The sequence below is a fragment of the Tamandua tetradactyla genome, chromosome 3 (assembly GCF_023851605.1).
Source record: "Tamandua tetradactyla isolate mTamTet1 chromosome 3, mTamTet1.pri, whole genome shotgun sequence".
Classification (NCBI taxonomy): Eukaryota; Metazoa; Chordata; class Mammalia; order Pilosa; family Myrmecophagidae; genus Tamandua; species Tamandua tetradactyla.
Genome location: NC_135329.1, coordinates 46,385,418 through 46,402,453, shown reverse-complemented (window position 1 = coordinate 46,402,453; position 17,036 = coordinate 46,385,418). Strand labels below are relative to the sequence as shown.

At 37.2% G+C, this 17,036-nt stretch overlaps 1 protein-coding gene across 5 annotated transcripts in view; it reads left to right on the top strand.

Moving 5' to 3' along the window:
- The window catches only part of MYT1L (myelin transcription factor 1 like), a 625,705-nt gene that overhangs the window by 180,420 nt on the left and 428,249 nt on the right, over positions 1-17,036 (top strand). For all 5 annotated transcript variants that reach the window (XM_077153065.1, XM_077153068.1, XM_077153066.1 and 2 more), the window contains one exon: positions 5,244-5,359. The gene's annotated coding sequence lies outside the window, so the exon portion shown is untranslated. The remainder of the gene's footprint in view (positions 1-5,243; positions 5,360-17,036) is intronic.

Genomic DNA, 17,036 nt, shown 5'->3' with positions numbered 1-17,036 from the left:
TAGTAGTTAAATTGCATAAAAAGACTTATCTATAAGTAGCTCAAAATTATAAATTACATTTATTAATGTATTTTTATGATGTTTGCTTTCATGTTGGAATTATTTAGAAGTGTACATTGTTCAGAAGTGTACATTATTTAGAAGTGTAGTTAAAGATGTCATTCTGAGTATTTCATAGAAAGTTCAAGGGAAATATTGAGAGTGAGAAATCCTTGTATAGAAACTAGACTTGTATCTTCTTAATTGTCCAAAAATGAATTATAACACTGAATAATTGAAGTCCTCAGACACATATGTAATTAATTTGAATAGCAAAACACACAAAGAAGAGGTGCAAAAGTATTTAAAATTGAAAAGACTGATTTAAAATTCTGCATTCATCACTTCTGATTTTTTATTTTTTCTCAAGATATCATTTTTTTTTACCTTTTTTCTTACATATTTCTCCCTCCTATCTTGTCATCTCAATCTTCTGAAAATGATCATCTTTCTTTTCTCAAAAAACTGAAAATGGACATTTTTTAAAATTTCACAGCAAACCAGAAATTTAGTCATGCTCTCACGAGACATTCAGAAACAAAGAATGCAAGCAAGGGAATGAGTTTTCTGAAATATCCTAAGTTTGGAATTAAAGGAAACATCATCACTTTGTTCATCTGGAAAGACTGATAGAGAACCCACCATTTACTAGTCAGTGTAAGCCATTTATCCATCTCAAAATAGTCTCTATGAGACCTGTTGGTCTCTTAATAGTTATAGACAGGTTAAAACAATCAGCAGAACACTAGGAGATACAGGTACAGGCACAGGGAGGACAAATGCGAAAACTGCTGTGAAATTATGGATCCCACATTTCATCATGCCGAAGACGTTTTAAAAAGTGGTTCTCCACTTCAGACAGTATTGCAATAGTGTCCAGGGGGGAAAAATGCTCAGTGGTCCTTTGGATTAATTACAGTAAGTCTCATCTAAAGCTTTGTGTCAGTTCCCTGAGAAATATTTTACCTTCTCTTTTTTTAAAAATATTTTTCTTTAACTTTTTTTATAGTATAATTTAATATATATACAAGGCAAAGAAAGAAAAAAAGCAGTAATTTTCAAAGCACTCTTCAACAGTAGATCCCAGAGTTTGTCACGGGCTACCATTCCATCGTCTCAGATTTTTCCTTCTAGCTGCTCCAGAACACTGGAGGCTAGAAGGAATATGTATATTTTTTATTATCACAATTGACTTTTTTCTATTTTGTAAAAAATAACATATATAAAATCAATAAATTTCAAACCACAATGCAACAGTTATAGAACAGATATCAGAGTTTGGTATGAGTTACAATTTCACTATTTTAGGTTTTTACTTCTAGCTTCTCTAAGATACTGGAGACTAAAATATCAATATAATAATTCAGCAATCATACTCATTTGTTAAAGCCTACCTTCTCTGTATAACTTTATCATCAACTTTGATCTTTCTCTCACTCTTTGGGGTATTTGGGCTATGCCCATTCTAACTTTTTCATGTTGGAAGAGGCTGTCGATAAGATGGAATTAGGGGATAGAACTGGTTGATGTTCTGGAGAGGCTGGCCCTTCTGCATTTCAGGACTTATCTGGTCCAGAGACCCATCTGGAGATTGTAGGTTTCTGAAAAGTTACCCCAGTGCATGGAACCTTTGCAGAATCTTATATATTGCCCTAGATGTTCTTTAGGATTGGATGGAATTGTTTTGGTGGGTTTTGGCAAGTTGTGGTAGGTAGCAATGTCTAACTGAAATTTGGATAAGAGTGACCTCCACAGTAACCTCTCGACTCTATTTGGACTCTCTCAGCCACTGATACCTTATTTGTTACACTTCTTTTCCCTCTTTTGGTCAGGATGGCATTGTTGATCTCATGGTACCAGGGTCAGACTCACACCACCAGGAAGACATTCACCCTGGATATCATGTCCCACATAGTGGGGAGGGCACTGATTTCACTTGTTGAGTTGGGCTTAGAGGGGTTGAGGCCACATCTGAGCAACAAAAGAGGTCTTCCAGAAGTAACTCTTGGGCATACCTATAGGTAGGCTAAGCTTCTCCACTACCTACATAAGCTTCGCAAGAGTAAGCCTCAAGATCAAGGGTTTATTCTATTGATTTGGTGTTCCTTATGTTTGACACAGTATCAGGGGTTTCCCCAGTGGTAAAGTTTAATAGTTCCATATTTTTCTCCCATCCCTCAAGAAACTTTGCCAGTACTTTTGATTATCTGCTTAATACACTTTGGGATGTATCCAGGCATTACATTAAGCTTTACAGGATTAAACGCCCTCATTCTTATTCTGGGCTCCCTGTGTTTGGATTGTTTAAATGATCTATCCAGGCAGTTTGAGTTAGATTATGTGCTACAGAAAACCTAGGTTTTGGACAAAATAAATCTTTCTTCCTTTGGTTTCAAAGAGTAGATGAGGTTCTAGAATATGGATAATGTATTCATTACCCCTGTATTCTGAATTACCTTAATCCCGACCTGATCGGCTTCATTATTATCTCTTAATACCAGGTTATGCATATATAAAACAGGCTCTCAAAATCCAGAAATAGCAATTACTGCTCTGGACTAAATGTGACTACTATAAGAGCTTCCAATCTGGTTCGCTGCTTTCTTATAAGCATTTTCTAAAGAAGACCATACACAATTGCTCTTTTGTTTCTGGCTTATTTTACCACACTCAGTGTCCTACAGATTCATTCACAATGTTGCATGCCTCACAACTTCGTTCCTTTTTGATCATATGCATATGCAAATATTGTAATATTTGATCATATGTATACACCATTGTACACCAGTCTACTTCTCAGTCAGTGCATCCTTCAGCCACCTCCATTCATTAGGCATCTTGTATAATGTCCAAAGTCAACCGTCCATCAACACTCTCAATTTTAGATAATTTCATTGTTCCCAAAAGAAAGATAACCAATAAACACACCCTCAACAAATAGTCTAAACCGCCCCTTAACTCTTGTTCTTCCTCCCAATATTTACCCCTGGTGCTGCTGTGGTACTGCTGATGTTTTTCTGTTAAGCATAGTTCATAGCATGCAATAATAGTTTCCCCCCATACCCTGCACTTACACACTTTTTGTACAATATTCATACTTTTGAAGCAGTTCATGCAAAAACTTATTTATATTTCTAATGTTAATCAGTGGACCACATTGGTCTATACAACACCTTTCAATCATGTTCACCTTCATAATGAAATTTTACCTTCTCTTAACTGAGGTTTATGAAGTAGATTTCTGTCAGGTAGTTGTCTGGCTCTTATTATTCAATGACATTAGTCTGAGGAAGAGGTACTGTTAAAACATGTTCCTTATTTTTTAACCAATCTCACATAAAACTTTTAGGGATTAAAAAAAAGCTAGAAATATTTTCACTTGTTAATCTTACAGCACTGGTTCAGTTTGTCAAAAAGGTGTATGTATGCATCACAAAAGCAAAATCATAAACAAAACCTTTTTGACCATAAGAAATCTTAGGGAAGCAATTAAGGCAGGAATGTCAGTGTACTCGACTTGATCTGCTGACACTTACTGCCAATACATGTTAGCTGCCCACTTCTGCTTTCAGGTCAGTGGTGATGAGTAGTCAAAGATGGAATGGAGAGAAGACTGACTTTATCCACTCTTATACACAGCAAGTGTTTAGCTTTAGATGCACTTCTGGGGGAGAAAGTTATTTGTATAGCAATTCTTAGTGCTATATACCCAGTGTTCAAACATTTATAGCTTTGAATGTATACTGACTAAACATTAATTTGCATCAGCCCTTGTATTAAAAATTGATGTGTTATGTGTTTGTACATGTATGTGTGTGAGCATGTGAGTGTGTGCACACTTGGGCATGTGTGTGTATGTCTGTGTGTGTGTGTGTTTGGGTATTGGCGAACAAAATATACCATTCTTCTCAGAGATCCTCTAGTGGAGTTGGTTGTATGCTGCTATAAATGAAATCCCAAATCATAATTTATATTGAAAGCTTACTGTATTTAAAAATATCACAGAATAACTCCAAACTCTTTTCGGCTTTGACACAAAACAAACATACTAACATTCATTCTAGTGTTGGCCTTGTCTTTTCAGGATAATTTAAAAATATTTCTAGCTCGATGTGCATATTTTTGAGTTATTCTTCTCTTTATGGCCTTGTTTTAGTAAGGTCTTATTAAGAAAAATAATAAAATTTGTTATGGCTGCATTTTATAGGCTGCCTGTGTACTTCATAGGAAATTACGTGTTATCTTATTTCATATCCCACTTGCTAAGCACTCTGAATATTTTCTTTATTGCGAGATAACATGCAAGAAGTTGAGCATAGTATATTTTAGAGGATTTATGGTAATACTGCTGAATGTAGCTGATCAAAAACAGCATGGAGAGCCCCTAAGGGTCTCTTCATTTTCCTGACACACTCCACTGCTGCCCATTAACACTTTGTCTGTTATTGCCATAGACTCAATTTAATGAGCATCTTTGAATTTGGAGATCTGCACCAGAAACAATAGCTTCAACAACTGAGGCACCTAGCTCTCTTCAGTTTATTATTTTCTAGTTCTTTTTTTTTTTTTTTAAGTAAAATAAATTCTGTCTTTTACAGTATTGTTTGTGATACTGTGGGTATTTTCTATTCAAGTTGGAGTAGTCCATCTTTCATAATACTAAGGCAATGTGTTGCAGAAAACCATGATCAATCATGAATGAATAAATTCTAAATTCACATTAATAGAGATAATTTCTTTTGTTGTTTTTCTACTAAGATAAAAATGAGATGACAGTAGGAATCACCATTGTTACCAACAGACTATATTTTTTTGAGCAAAAACACATTTCCAAGAAATGGTTACACATCTAAAATACTTATTAAATTACTTCTTATTATATCAAAATAATAAATAAGGCAGTAATCTTACAGATTGGCTGGTAATTGATTGGTCTAAATATTAAGTGCACTTAATTTTACCTTCAAACCTAGACATATGTTTATTGGTTAAATATCTTGAATCTCCAAGTAAATTAACAAAATGTTTAAAAGCATTTTCTTCTTATCATGATGATGATGTGTCTGAGTAAAATCATTTATTAGTTTCCTAATTTGCAGTTACCTATACTTAAATCTAACTCTTTTTTTTATATGTATAAATACAATAGCACAAAGTCTCTTCTCTCTTCACTTAGTTATGTTTTTGTTGCTGTTGTCCCTTAGAAAATGAACACGGAGGAGAATTGGTGAAAACGCATCCAGTGGGCATCTTTGAACCTTGAAGGACTGTGAGAGCAAAGCTGGGACCTAAGAGCAAATACCCCAGTGAATGAGTTCAGGTATACCTACCTTAGCACAGCACTCTCTAGAGATTATTGAAAGAAGTTCATTTCCTATTGTGTTTTTTCCCATTTGCTGCTCTGAGTAACTAGTCTGATCTTAGCTGCCTGGTGCTTCATTGCTTCTGGGAGGCAGTTAAAAGTTCTGTTATGCATCCTTTCCAAACAGACAATTCATACTAAAAAGAACCATTTGCAGTTAAATTAAATAATGCATATATTGTTCTCGCTACTAAAGTTATATAGGGCAGGAACGAATGCTGCATCTTTGTGGATGCTATGAGGAATCCTTAGGATTGTTAAAGGGAAGGAAATGATACTGGTGACTCTTAGATGGAAATTTCACTTCAAATTATTGAAAGCAGAATCCACACTTGCTGCAGAAGTAACTCATTGATAAAATTTACAAATTCTGGGTTTGAGAGATTTTAGGAGTTCACACATATTAAATGATTGTTGACTTGGCAGTACATTTCATAGGGAATATCATGGCTTGAGGTGACATGATATAATGTGACCAAATACTCAGGCCCTGAAATGTCTCAGCCTCTGAATGTGTGGGTGAAAGTGACTTCAGAAGGCATGGTGTTATCTTCTCAATACCTGCATTTCAGGAGTACATTTTACACATGCTACTTGCTAGAGAAAGATAAAAAGTTTTGGGTAACAGTAATTTCTCAGGACATTCTATGAGGAAAGCGCTGGCATGCATTTTAAGGTTCTCTGTGCAATAGTAATTTGTTTGTCTGCCAATGATCCCATTTGCCTGTCTGATAATAGAAACACTTACTACTACATGGAAATTAGAGGTTGGGATTGTCTTCCATATGCTGCAACCTTGTGGGGGTTGCAAGCTTTAAGAGCTTTATGAACTGGTATAATAGGTCACGGTTGTTCTAATTGTTTTTTAGTCTGTACCCTATTCACTTTCCCTGAAGAAATTCACCACACTCATTGGTTCAATTTTGGAAAGGCATTATATTTAATGGTACATTTCCCCAGGGTCAAAAAACAACAACAAAACAAACAAAAAGTTATTAATATTGAAGTAAGAAACTCATACTTGGCTTTAAAATCAGTTGAAGTTTCTGTGTTGTACGTGTTTCATATATAGAGGTTATGTTATTTTGTCTAATGTTATTGAGTTTTAGTAATAAGTAAAGCATGTTTAAAGGAATATTTTATATGCGTCTAGTCTTTTAAATGCAGATTTATTGAATTGTCATATTCATTCTCATTTAAATGAGAATTATGAATGTAATTTAATATAAAGCTTCAAATACAAATCTCACTATGAAATAAATAAAAATAAAAATAAGCTAGTTTTGAAAGAGATATATGTGTTTACACCCAAAACAGTCCTTAAGTACACCTCTTAGTTGAAGCATAACATTTGATTTTGAGAGCTGTACATTTTCAAAACGGGTAGAAAAGTTGGACTTGTTCAAGGAAGAATAAGATTTCAAAGTTCAAGAAGGCCCTAATCTCTTTCTGTATCATGCTCTTTACCACCCACTGTCTGTCCATCGCATATCAGTTACGATGACTGCATGTGGAAGCTGGGGTTAGCAGACAGATTAACATTACAAAATGGGCATAATACTAAGTTCTGGAAACAAAATGTAAATCTTCACATGATCACCTATAAAATAACACTTTGTAAATCCTGATATCACACAGATCAGGTTGAACAAACTTATTCTGTAAAGGATCAGCTAGTAAATATTTTAGGGCATGTGGGCCATACAGTTTCTGTAGTAATTATTTCTTTATGCCATTATGGTACAGAAGCAGCTAAAGACAATACATAAACAAATGATCATATTACATTCCAATGAAACTTTATTTACAGTAATGTGGAGCAAGCTGATAGAGGGCCCCAGTTTGCCAACTTGTAGTTTGGATCTAAATTTAGAGTTACTAAATATTGGGCCACAATCATTTATGGAAGAGAGAACATTTCTTACTCTCTTGTAAAATTTTAGTACTTGCAAACTTCACAGAGTAGTATCTAAAATGATTATTCACAAATAAGCCAATCTAAAGACAAGCCCTTTTTAATGTGTGAGCTAGCTAGTCAGGATTGCCCTTAGGTAGAAGCTGCCACAAGCCTGTAAGAAGGTTAAAGAGAGTGGTTAGGTTATGCCTGTGTAAGTGAGAGAAGAATTCAAGAAATCTAAAATTTCGAGAGGAGAAAGAGTTTCTAGTATTTTCAATGCTCTATCCCCCTACCTGTTAAGATATATAATCCTTAAATCATCTTGAAGATTTTGTGAGATACAAAATTAAATTAAAACCAGTATGAAGGGGAATTGTCACATCTGGATACACAGGGCTTTATATGTATAAAATCCCACACAACAAAATGAGAATATACCCTCTAGAACAAGTGCTACTGAAATTAGTATCTAGTGTGATTGTATGGGTACTGGGGTAGGGAATTCAACACAACACAGTTTGGTAAAACATAATTCATTCTGTCTGTTTTCCCAAATTCTCTATAACTATAGGAAATATAGGGAACGTAGGAAATAAAGTATCTAATACAAAAGGGAATAATTTAAGATTGCAGTAGGTTTTACATGAGAAGCTTAAATCTTAGGAATTTAATGATGTCATAGAGTGTAAAAGAAAAGGATATTTTCTAAATGCCTCAAACTTTTTATCTTATTTAGGATGTGAATTAGTCACTAAATAATTATTTAGTCCAAGTGCAGAACACTTATTGACATTTTCCACTGAAATCATATGCTAGAATATATATATCTTTATTGTGGTGCTCTATATGATAATAAATTATTTCCAAATAAATCAAAGCAGGAAAAAGAGTGGTAGAACAATGACAAGAACACAATCTACAGACATGTATGCCTGCCATATTGCCCTAAGAAGTTATGAAAAGAAAGGTCTGCTAACCCAACAAGTAGTTTAAAGCAGAATTTTGAGTAAAATATTAGAGGCAGTCAGACTAGCAAAACAATCCCAATTCTTCTACACTATGTACATTTGGAGATTTTATTAAGTACCTTGTATAAGAGCCTCAGTTTTCTGTCAGTGATATGGACAGAGTAATTTTTCTTAGCCAGGCTTTATAAGGATTACGTGAGATAAAGTATATAAAGCACTAAATTTAGTCCTTGAAACACAGAAAACAATAAAGTTTTATACTAGTAATGAGATTCTGGCCTATATTACAATGGCAAAATGAGGAGGTGGGTTAGAACCCACTCTAATTTGAGAATTTAGAGCAGCTTTGTTTTGTTCTTGAAATGGGCAGCAGAATGATTTTAAATTTCAGACAGCAGTACCCCTGATTCCTTTAAAAACTGTAGCTGCTTGAGTAAAGAAATCACTAACTGGATCACCTAGCTTTAAGATGGGAATTGGAGTGGGCAGAAGTTAGAAGCTAGAAGTTAGACGCTTAAGGTGGATCTGGCCTCAATTTCTCAGGAGAAACTCTCAATAAATGGAGAATCACTGGCAGGCAGCTGACCCATTTCATTTATCTATATTTGAAGAAAAACATATTTGGGGCCTTATACTCCCTATTGAGACTAATTTTATGCAAATTAGAGTCAACTTGGCATTGGGAGAGTTTGGGAGCTACTGAAGATAGAGACGATGTCTTATTTGCATTCTCAACCCTTACTACATTGCTTACTATATGTATTGGATAGGCATCCACCCAATATTAGCTTCATTAATGAATTAATTATCTTTTTTTATTAATTAACGGAAAAAAAGAAATTAACACAACATTTAGAAATCATACCATTCTACATATGCAATCAGTAATTCTTAACATCACATAGATGCATGATCATCGTTTCTTAGTACATTTGCATTGGTTTAGAGGAACTAGCAACACAACAGAAAAAGATATAGAATGTTAATATAGAGAAAAGAAATAAAAGTAATAATAATAGTAAAAAACAAAACAAAACAAAACAAAAAAAAACCTATAGCTCAGATGCAGCTTCATTCAGTGTTTTAACATGATTACTTTACACTTAGGTATTATTGTGCTGTCCATTTTTGAGTTTTTGTATCTAATCCTGTTGCACAGTCTGTGTCCCTTCAGCTCCAATTACCCATTATCTTACCCTGTTTCTAACTCCTGCTGGACTCTGTTACCGATGACGACATATTCCAAGTTTGTTCTCGAATGTCTGTTCACATCAGTGGGACCATACAGGATTTGTCCTTTAGTTTTTGGCTAGACTCACTCAGCATAATGTTCTCTAGGTCCATCCATGTTATTACATGCTTCATAAGTTTATCTTGTCTTAAAGCTGCATAATATTCCATCGTATGTATATACCACAGTTTGTTTAGCCACTCGTCTGTTGATGGACATTTTGGCTGTTTCCATCTCTTTGCAATTGTAAATGACGCTGCTATAAACATTGGTGTGCAAATGTCCGTTTGTGTCTTTGCCCTTAAGTCCTTTGAGTAGATACCCAGGAATGGTATTGCTGGGTCGTATGGCAATTCTATATTCAACTTTTTGAGGAACCGCCAAACTGCCTTCCACAGTGGTTGCACCATTTGACATTCCCACCAACAGTGGATAAGTGTGCCTCTTTCTCCGCATCCTCTCCAGCACTTGTCATTTTCTGTTTTGTTGATAATGGCCATTCTGGTGGGTGTGAGATGATATCTCATTGTGGTTTTGATTTGCATTTCTCTAATGGCCAGGGACATTGAGCATCTCTTCATGTGCCTCTTGACCATCCGTATTTCCTCTTCTGGTAGGTGTCTGTTCAAGTCTTTTTCCCATTTTGTAATTGGGTTGGCTGTCTTTTTGTTGTTGGGTTGAACAATCTCTTTATAAATTCTGGATACTAGACCTTTATCTGATATGTCATTTCCAAATATTATCTCCCATTGTGTAGGCTGTCTTTCTACTTTCTTGATGAAGTTCTTTGATGCACAAAAGTGTTTCATTTTGAGGAGCTCCCATTTATTTATTTCCTTCTTCAGTGCTCTTGCTTTAGGTTTAAGGTCCATAAAACCGCCTCCAATTGTAAGATTCATAAGATATCTCCCTACATTTTCCTCTAACTGTTTTATGGTCTTAGACCTAATGTTTAGATCTTTGATCCATTTTGAGTTAACTTTTGTATAAGGTGTGAGATACGGGTCTTCTTTCATTCTTTTGCATATGGATATCCAGTTCTCTAGGCACCATTTATTGAAGAGACTGTTCTGTCCCAGGTGAGTTGGCTTGACTGCCTTATCAAAGATCAAATGTCCATAGATGAGAGGGTCTATATCTGAGCACTCTATTCGATTCCATTGGTCGATATATCTATCTTTATGCCAATACCATGCTGTTTTAACCACTGTGGCTTCATAATATGCCTTAAAGTCCAGCAGCATGAGACCTCCAGCTTGGTTTTTTTTCCTCAAGATGTTTTTAGCAATTCGGGGCAACCTGCCCTTCCAGATAAATTTGCTTATTGGTTTTTCTATTTCTGAAAAATAAGTTGTTGGGATTTTGATTGGTATTGCATTGAATCTGTAGATCAGTTTAGGTAGGATTGACATCTTAATTATATTTAGTCTTCCAATCCATGAACACGGTATGCCCTTCCATCTATTTAGGTCTTCTGTGATTTCTTTTAACAGTTGTTTGTAGTTTTCTTTATATAGGTTTTTTGTCTCTTTACTTAAATTTATTCCTACGTATTTTATTCTTTTAGTTGCGATTGTAAATGGGATTCATTTCTTGATTTCCCCCTCAGCTTGTTCATTACTAGTGTATAGAAATGCTACAGATTTTTGAATGTTGACCTTGTAACCTGCTACTTTGCTGTACTCATTTATTAGCTCTAGTAGTTTTGTTGTGGATTTTTCCGGGTTTTCGACGTATAGTATCATATCGTCTGCAAACAGTGATAGTTTTACTTCTTCCTTTCCAATTTTGATGCCTTGTATTTCTTTTTCTTGTCTAATTGCTTTGGCTAGAACCTACAACACAATGTTGAATAATAGTGGTGATAGTGGACATCCTTGTCTTGTTCCTGATCTTAGGGGGAAAGTTTTCAATTTTTCCCCATTGAGGATGATATTAGCTGTGGGTTTTCATATATTCCCTCTATCATTTTAAGGAAGTTCCCTTGTATTCCTATCTTTTGAAGTGTTTTCAACAGGAAAGGATGTTGAATCTTGTCAAATGCCTTCTCTGCATCAATTGAGATGATCATGTGATTTTTCTGCTTTGATTTGTTGATATGGTGTATTACATTAATTGATTTTCTTATGTTGAACCATCCTTGCATACCTGGGATGAATCCTACTTGGTCATGATGTATAATTCTTTTAATGTGTTGTTGGATACGATTTGCTAGAATTTTATTGAGGATTTTTGCATCTATATTCATTAGAGAGATTGGTCTGTAGTTTTCTTTTTTTGTAATATCTTTGCCTGGTTTTGGTATGAGGGTGATGTTGGCTTCATAGAATGAATTAGGTAGCTTTCCCTCCACTTCGATTATTTTGAAGAGTTTGAGGAGAGTTGGTACTAATTCTTTCTGGAATGTTTGATAGAATTCACATGTGAAGCCGCCTGGTCCTGAACTTTTCTTTTTAGGGAGCTTTTGAATGACTAATTCAATCTCTTTACTTGTGATTGGTTTGTTGAGGTCATCTATTTCTTCTTGAGTCAAAGTTGGTTGTTCATGTCTTTCCAGGAACCCATCCATTTCATCTAAGTTGTTGTATTTATTAGCGTAAAGTTGTTCATAGTATCCTGTTATTACCTCCTTTATTTCTGTGAGGTCAGTAATTATGTCTCCTCTTCCATTTCTGATCTTATTTATTTGCATCCTCTCTCTTCTTCTTTTTGTCAATCTTGATAAGGGCCCATCAATCTTATTGATTTTCTCATAGAACCAACTTCTGGTCTTATTGATTTTCTCTATTGTTTTCATGTTTTCAATTTCATTTATTTCTGCTCTAATCTTTGTTATTTCTTTCCTTTTGCTTGCTTTGGGATTAGTTTGCTGTTCTTTCTCCAGTTCTTCCAAGTGGACAGTTAATTCGTGCATTTTTGCCTTTTCTTCTTTTCTGATATAGGCATTTAGGGCAATAAATTTCCCTCTTAGCACTGCCTTTGCTGCATCCCATAGGTTTTGATATGTTGTGTTTTCGTTTTCATTCGCCTCGAGGTATTTACTAATTTCTCTTGCAATTTCTTCTTTGACCCACTCGTTGTTTAAGTGTGTTGTTGAGCCTCCACGTATTTGTGAATTTTCTGGCCCTCCGCCTATTATTGATTTCCGACTTCATTCCTTTATGATCCGAGAAAGTGTTGTGTATTATTTCAATCTTTTTCAATTTGTTGAGACTTGCTTTGTGACCCAGCATATGGTCTATCTTTGAGAATGATCCATGAGCACTTGAGAAAAAGGTGTATCCTGCTGTTGTGGGATGTAATGTCCTATAAATGTTTGTTAAGTCTAGCTCATTTATAGTAATATTCAGATTCTCTTTCTTTATTGATCCTCTGTCTAGATGTTCTGTCCATTGATGAGAGTGGTGAATTGAAGTCTCCAACTATTATGGTATATGTGTCTATTTCCCTTTTCAGTGTTTTCAGTGTATTCCTCACGTATTTTGGGGCATTCTGGTTCGGTGCGTAAATATTTATGATTGTTATGTCTTCTTGTTTAATTGTTCCTTTTATTAGTATATAGTGTCCTTCTTTGTCTCTTTTAACTGTTTTACATTTGAAGTCTAATTTGTTGGATATTAGTATAGCCACTCCTGCTCTTTTCTGGTTGTTGTTTGCATGAAATATCTTTTCCCAACCTTTCACTTTCAACCTATGTTTATCTTTGAGTCTAAGATGTGTTTCCTGTAGACAGCATATAGAAGGATCCTGTTTTTTAATCCATTCTGCCATTCTATGTCTTTTGATTGGGGAATTCAGTCCATTAACATTTAGTGTTATTACTGTTTGGATAATATTTTCCTCTACCATTTTGCCTTTTGTATTATATATATCATATCTGACTTTCCTTCTTTCTACACTCTTCTCCGTACCTCTCTCTTCTGTCTTTTCATATCTGACTCTAGTGCTCCCTTTAGTATTTCTTGCAGAGCTGGTCTCTTGGTCACAAATTCTCTCAGTGACTTTTTGTCTGAGAATGTTTTAATTTCTCCCTCATTTTTGAAGGACAATTTTGCTGGATATAGTGTTGGTTGGCAGTTTTTCTCTTTTAGTAATTTAAATATATCATCCCACTGTCTTCTAGCTTCCATGGTTTCTGCTGAGAAATCTACACATAGTCTTATTGGGTTTCCCTTGTATGTGATGGATTGTCTTTCTCTTGCTGCTTTCAAGATCCTCTCTTTCTCTTTGACCTCTGACATTCTAACTAGTAAGTGTCTTGGAGAACGCCTATTTGGGTCTAATCTCTTTGGGGTGCGCTGCACTTCTTGGATCTGTAATTTTAAGTCTTTCATAAGAGTTGGGAAATTTTCAGTGATAATTTCTTCCATTAGTTTTTCTCCTCCTTTTCCCTTCTCTTCTCCTTCTGGGATACCCACAACACGTATATTTGTGTGCTTCATATTGTCATTCAGTTCCCTGATCCCCTGTTCAAATTTTTCCATTCTTTTCCCGATAGTTTCTGTTTGTTTTTGGAATTCAGATGTTCCATCCTCCAAATCACTAATTCTATCTTCTGTCTCTTTAAATCTATCATTGTAGGTATCCATTGTTTTTTCCATCTTTTCTACTTTATCCTTCACTTCCATAAGCTCTGTGATTTGTTTTTTCAGTTTTTCTATTTCTTCTTTTTGTTCAGCCCATGTCTTCTTCATGTCCTGCCTCAATTTATCGATTTCGTTTTTGAAGAGGTTTTCCATTTCTGTTTGTATATTCAGCATTAGTTGTTTCAGCTCCTGTATCTCATTTGAACTATTGGTCTGTTCCTTTGACTGGGCCATATTTTCAATTTTCTGAGCGTGATCCGTTATCTTCTGCTGGCGTCTGGGCATTTAGTCAGACTTCCCTGGGTGTTGGACCCAACAGGCTGAAAGATCCTTCTGTGAAATCTCTGGGTTCTGTCTTTCCTATCCTGCCCAGTAGGTGGCGCTCGTGGCACACGTTTTGCTGGGTTCCACCAGCAAAAGGTGCTGTGGGTCCTTTTACCTTGGAAAACTCTCGCCATGGGGGAGGTTCGCCAGCCGAAATGGCTTGGAAGAGTGCCAGCCGGCCCAGGGGTCCGAACATGGGGAGGGTCGCCGGCCGCCGCAGCCCGGGAGAGCGCCCGACCGAATTTCCTAGTCGGCCCGGGGCGCCAAGCGTGGCGGGAGGGCGCCAGCCGCCGCGGCCCGGGAGAGTGCACCGTTCCCAGCCGGATCGGGGAGTCACGTGTTTGGAAGGGACCCCCCCGGTCACTGTTCTCCGCGGTCTGGTGATTTCCGACCCAACTCTCTCAGTTGGTCCGGGAGGCCTCGCGTGGAGGGGGCGCCAGCCGCCGCGGCCCGAGGATACCGCCTGCCCAATTCTGCCAGCTGGCCTGGGAAGGAGGAAGGGAGGGACTCCAGCCACTTGCCTCCCGCCCAGGAAAGCCCGCGCCCCTCGGTGAGCTCACCGGAGCTGGTTCTCCCAGACAGTCAGCCCTTCCAGGATGGGGTACGCCATCTCTTTGATCTCCATCGTGGCTCCGGGAGCTGCTCTGTATCGTCTCCACTCCCCCAGTAGCTGTTCTGAAGGAGGAAAGGTGAGGGTGGCAAGGCTGTCGAGGTCGGTGACAGAGGAGCTGGTGAAGGCGGCAGAGGGCACGGTGGTGGTTGGAAAGCCACCAGAGCAGGAGGATAAGGGGATGGATAAGATGGCGGATGGAGCGCCGGAGCAGGAAGGGAAAGAGAAGGGCAAGATGGCGGCGGGAGTGCCGCCGGCGGAGAAAGAGGGAGAGGAGGGCTGGCTGGCTGGCGGCGGGAGCGCCGCTGGCGGAGAAAGAGGGAGAGGAGGGCTGGCTGGCTGGCGGCAGGAGCGCCACCCACGGAGAAAGAGGGAGAGGAGGGCTGGCTGGCTGGCGGCGGGAGCGCCACCCACGGAGAAAGAGCATGAATTAATTATCTTATCATGTGGATGGTAGTTATTATAAGTTTAGAATTTATAAAGCTGTTATGGAATGAGCACGAATAAATGTTATTAAGTATGAAAATCCAGGTACAGAACTTTCTTTATTGTGTCCGAACATTTATGTTATAAAAATACACATAATTTTTACTGGAGGTCAAAGATAGGAGAAACATTTACTTTTCACATTATGCCTTTGTTTACTGTTTGACTTTTACTGTATTTATGTATTATTCTTTTAAACAAAATACAATTTATTCATTCATATACATAATCTTTGGCCTACTCTATTGAATACCTGACTTACGTGGTACCTCCTGGAATGTCCTTCTTTACTGTTTCTTTGCTGTGGGCCCACACCATCCTTAAAATTGCCAAATCATAAATCTAAAAATATCAGCCCCACATCATTGGAGGTCACCTATTTTGTTGAATATTCCTGATCTGATGTTTAATGTGGGTGCAAGTGAAGGGAGGAAATTTAACTTTTATCTAAATGAAATAAATGCTTATTTTTCTTGCTTTTTAAATAAAATACATTTTGTATGAATAGAAAATTTTATGCATACACATAAATGTATTCTCTGGTGCATTTATTTAACACATGTTTTTGAGCAACTACCACATGGCAGACATTATAGACACTAAAATGGGGTTATAGAATTGTCCCTCAGAGCTGTTACTGTAATGAGGAAGGTACACATATCCTTCCTCAACCCCCCAAAAATAGAACACACACTGTGAAAAGAGCTATAAAAATGTTGCATATAAAATAATAAAGTATTATGTAACCGAAAAAGTAGTTGAATCCAAGTGCACACTGGAAAAGCATGTAAGGGTCATAAAGAATTAACTCCTGGGCTGAAATTCCAAGGATGCCTATGCTTTTTCAGATAGACATGGTTATTTCAGATATGGGGACTGATCTGCAAAGGCCCGGAGGCCTGAGAGTGGGTAGTGGAAATGGAGGTGGGATACTAAGGAGTTTAGATGATATTTGACAGACAAAAAGAAACCATTGAAGTTTCAAGCTGGACATGGATCTGATCAGATTTTCCTAGAACAAGGTTAGTGTGAAGGATGGATTGCAGGACCTAAAACTAGAGGCAGAAAACCCAGTAGGGGCTGTTGAAGTAGTCCAGGAAAGAGTTGTTGTTTTCGACTAGGGCAGGATCTTTGGAATACAAAAGGTAAAAGAAGACAGTAGAGGACCTACAAGCATACCAGTGGTTGATGGCATGCTACAAGTATACCAAATCAAGATGAGATGTAGACTTGGTAACAAATTCAACTGGGAGGGGTGATTGTAGAGATTTTAACAGCATAGCCCTTGAAAAACAAAGGCTTATGATAATAGAAGAATGAGGCGGGCCGCGGTGGCTCAGCGGGCAAGAGTGCTTGCCTGCCGTGCCGGAGGACCCCGGTTCGATTCCCGGCCCCAGCCCATGTAAAAAACAAACAAACAAACAAAATATAATAAAACAAGAAAATGTTTAAAAATGTTTCCCTTTCTTCCTCCCTTCCTTCCTTCCATCCTTCCTTCCTTCTCTGTCTTTCCTTCCTTTCCTCCCTCTCTCT